The sequence below is a fragment of the Chrysochloris asiatica genome, unplaced genomic scaffold (genome assembly GCF_000296735.1).
Source record: "Chrysochloris asiatica unplaced genomic scaffold, ChrAsi1.0 scaffold00420, whole genome shotgun sequence".
In the NCBI taxonomy this organism is placed as follows: domain Eukaryota; kingdom Metazoa; phylum Chordata; class Mammalia; order Afrosoricida; family Chrysochloridae; genus Chrysochloris; species Chrysochloris asiatica.
The window spans coordinates 568,115-571,883 of record NW_006408938.1 but is presented as its reverse complement, the minus strand read 5'-3'; the positions used below and the strand labels follow the sequence as shown (position 1 = coordinate 571,883).

Genomic DNA, 3,769 nt, shown 5'->3' with positions numbered 1-3,769 from the left:
AGGGGCTGTGTGCTGACGACCAGGGGCAGGCTTTCAGGGTGTACCCTTTGGTTGGTTGATGATGCATGGAAGGGATTGTAACCATGGCAATGCAACGATAAGAGATATGATGAATGTAAAGCTAATGTTTTCTCATGTAAACTATCACAAAATTCACAATAAAACATTAAAAAAAAAGAAGTCAAATGCCATGTTACATTATACAAGTCTACTGTACAAGTCCTCCTTCAAGTTTTCAAGTGCAAAGGTGCCAGTTTGAGGACTAATGTGCACCTGACCCAAGCCAACGTCTTTTCAGTAGCTTCATATGCATGAAAGCTTTTGAGCTATGGATGCAATTGAACAGTGAATAAGGAAGACCGTAGAAGAATTGATGCATTTGTGTCATGGTGTCGGAGATGAATATGAAAAGTTCTGTGTACTGTGAGAAAAACATACAAATCTCTACTGGAAGAAGTACAATTTGAGTACTCCTTAAAGTCCCAGATGGTGAGACTTCATTTCTTATACTTCGGATATACTATTAAGAGTTACTAGTTTCTAGAGAAGAACACCATGCTTGGTAATGTTAAAGGTCAGCAAAAAGGAGGAAGACCCCCGTGGCTCAGTGATAGCAGTTGTCTTCTCAAGCACAGGACCAAGCAGTGTTTAGTTGTGAACTGACTCAATGGCACCTGACAACAGCAACAACAATTAAATTGACCTTGGGGTTCATCAGTGTAGAATTTAAGAATGTGAACTCTAAGGCTACCTGAGTTCATTACCCTGATTCCTCAGCCTAGTAAATATATTTTCTGTGAGCAAATTATTTCTAAGGCCATAGTTTTCTTATCACTACGCCTTAGATAGTCACAATGACAGTACTCAATTTCTAAAATGATGGGGATTAAAGCATATGATCCATAAGAAATTACTGTTCACTAATGGTTAGGTCCACAATTCACCTGTCAGTTTGCTGTATTGTGTTGTCTTTGCTATACAGTGGTAGCTGTGATTCTGGAAGCTATGCCAATGGTATTTTAAATACCAACAAGGTCACCTATGGTGGGCAGGTTTCATCTGAGTTTTCAGACTACGTCTAGGAAGAATGAGAGACAAACTACTTCCAAATATTTTGTCAATGAAAAAAACATTATGAACACTACCAGATAGCACCAAAATATTAAATATGGAAACATGATGAAGAACACCAGAATATTGTTATATATAGTGTCAAAAGATGAGCCCCTCAGATTGGAAGGCACTTAAAATACAACTGGGGAAGACCTGCTTCCTCAAAGTACAACTGACCGTGATGGCATAAATGAAGTACAGCTTCTTTGACCTTTATTAGCTGATGGGGTACAACTCAAAATGAGGAGAAACATCTGTAAATATCCATCAGTAGTCAGAACATGGAATGAATGTTGTATGAATATAGAAAAAAATGGAAATTGTCAGAAGTGAAATAGAGAGTATCAATAATGATATCTTAAGCATTAGTGAGCTGAAATGGACTAGTATATGCCATTTTGAATCTCACAATTACATAGTTTACTAGGCTGGGAACAACAAACTGAAGAGGAATGGAATTGTATCATCAAAAAGAGCATTTCAAGAACTGTCTGGAAGTACCACACTGACTGTGATAAAATAATATCCATTAAAAGGAAGACCAGTTAATATAACTATTATTCAAATTTGCAAAACAACCACTAAAGCTTCCTAACCCAATTGATGGTAAAATTCAAGAATTCTACCAACTTCTTTGGTCTGGAATGGATCAAACATGCAATCAAGATGTACTGATAATTACTGGTGATTGGAATGCAAAGGTTGGGCATAAAGAGGAAAGGATCAGTAGATGGAAAATATGGCCTTGATGATAGAAATGATACTGGAGATTGCAAGATAGAATTTTGCAAGACCAATGACTTCTTCATTGCAAATACCTTCTTTTAGGAACATGAACGATTATTCTACACGTGGATCTCACCAGATGGAAAACACAGAAATTAAACTGATTACATCTACGGAAGAGATAGTGGAAAATCTCCATATCATTATTCAAAACAAGGCAAGGGGCAGACTGTGAAACAGACCATCAATTGAACATATCAAAGTTCAGGCTTATGCTGAAAAAAATGAAAAATAAAGCCACAATCAGCCCCCTACTCTACGCTGCACCCCAGACAGTAGATAGGACTAGAAGTTGATCTTTAATAAGAAAGCACATTGGGGATAAGTCAGAAGGCGTAGAGCCGGATGGTCTGGTGTAGGACGTTGGTGGTACTAGGAAGGCCAGAGTGGTTACACAAACTGCTGCCGCTGCTGCTTGAAGGCTGCCTTGTTGGCAAGGTCTTTGGCCTTTTGGGTAGCTGCCAGTGCCATCTCTTTTGCCATTTTCCTGGGCTTCCTTGGCAATTTCAACAAATGTTTTAGAAGAGGCCTCACCTTGCAGCTTGGCCAAAATATATTCAAACCCCTTCATAGTCTTGGTCAAGTTGCTTTTAAACCGGGCCAGACCAAATTCCTGGACAGCTCTAGAGACGCCAAACAAGCTTAAGGAGACCCAGACTTCCTGGAGAATTTCGGTCCAGCCATTGTAAACGCGTTCCTCCAACCATCATCAGCTGGGCGTTGGTTGACGTTCCAAGTGAAGGTGGTCATGGTCTGATTTTGTGGGTCCACAATAAAGTCCTCCTGAATGTACGCCGAGTGAACAACACTGGCAGGAAACAGGCGCTTCGCCCAGCGGGGCATCCTGTTGGTCAGGAGTTGCCAGGACAGGAGCTTCTGGTCAGGGGTCACCTCCCGGTATACTATGTCCTCTGTCAAGACATGTTTGCTGTAAGGGTTCGGATACCACTGCCAGAAGGCAGCGAACACTTGGTCCCAGGAACTCTGGAGCATGCTCTGGCCCAGAAAATATTTCACCATTGTCCTGGCCGGGGAGAGTTTAGCACATCTCGCAGCGGAGCCCGGGGGGCACCCGGAGGCCGGGGAGGAGGGTGGGCACACGCAGCTCAGTGAACACCGCATGTCGAACCAGTCACCGCTGCCATGAGGAGTCCAGGGTCTTATTCTTTCACCATATTTATTCAATCTATATGCTGAGCATATAATTCGATAAAATGGATTAAATGAAGAACATGGCATCAGAATTGCTTTTTGAGAGCAAAGAAGTCTTGAAATACTCACTGATGAAAATCAAAGATCAAAGCCTTCAATAAGAATTGCACCTTAATGTAAAGAAAACAAAGACCCTCACAACTGGACCAATAAACATCAAGATAAATGGAGAAAAAATTGAAGTTTTCTCTGGGAGAAAATGAAGGCTTTCTACTGCCATAAAGATTTAAAGCCTCAGAAACTCAATACAAGGTTGCTCTGAGTAAGAACCAGCTTGACAACAAAGATCAATATAATTTTGGTGTTGTCTTGAAATCAATGTGTGTTTTTTCTTTGCTTTGTTTTTTTTGGGGTGGAGGGGCGGGGTTAAAAGTTATCAAAGAGGCATTGATAACATATGTGAGCATCTTATGTGCCCAAATCCTTTATCCTTGTTGCATATTATAGAAGCTAAATTTCAACTCAAGTATTGACTACCTAAAGACACTGAAGGGACGCCTCTGTGCCTTGCTCATTCCTCCCTTGCAGGGGCCAGGACTATCTTTAGATGTGTCAGAGGTGGGTACCTTTAAAAACATTAAACATGTTTGCCAGACTTTGCAACCAGTATAGTCTATACAGTACCCGATCCATACTCTCTAATAGTCCATTTTACAGA

At 40.8% G+C, this 3,769-nt stretch overlaps 1 pseudogene; it reads right to left on the bottom strand.

The window, feature by feature from the left end:
- Positions 1-2,289: 2,289 nt before the first annotated feature.
- Positions 2,290-2,919, bottom strand: LOC102827123 (annotated as a pseudogene).
- Positions 2,920-3,769: the final 850 nt, after the last annotated feature.